The sequence below is a fragment of the Condylura cristata genome, unplaced genomic scaffold (assembly GCF_000260355.1).
Source record: "Condylura cristata isolate star-nosed mole 26May11 unplaced genomic scaffold, ConCri1.0 scaffold00032, whole genome shotgun sequence".
NCBI lineage: Eukaryota > Metazoa > Chordata > Mammalia > Eulipotyphla > Talpidae > Condylura > Condylura cristata.
Window position 1 is genome coordinate 5,753,523 of NW_004567133.1, and position 250 is coordinate 5,753,772.

Consider the following 250-nt stretch of genomic DNA (forward strand, 5'->3'; position numbering starts at 1 on the left):
GGGCCTAACATCCAGGACAGCATGACCTTCTGGTGGCGGAGGAGTCTCAGCTGCAAAAGCAGCGTCTGGGCAACACAGGGCTTAAGTGTGGTGAGTTAAATGCACGCAAGTTCCAAGAGGGCGGAGGCTGCGCGCTCCTGCATTCCAGCCAGGTGCCCGGCTCGTAAAAGGTGTCCCACAAAGACGTGCGGAATGAATGGGCCACGGAAGCAAAAGCGAAACCCTCCCTTTACAAAGATGGCAGGTCCAG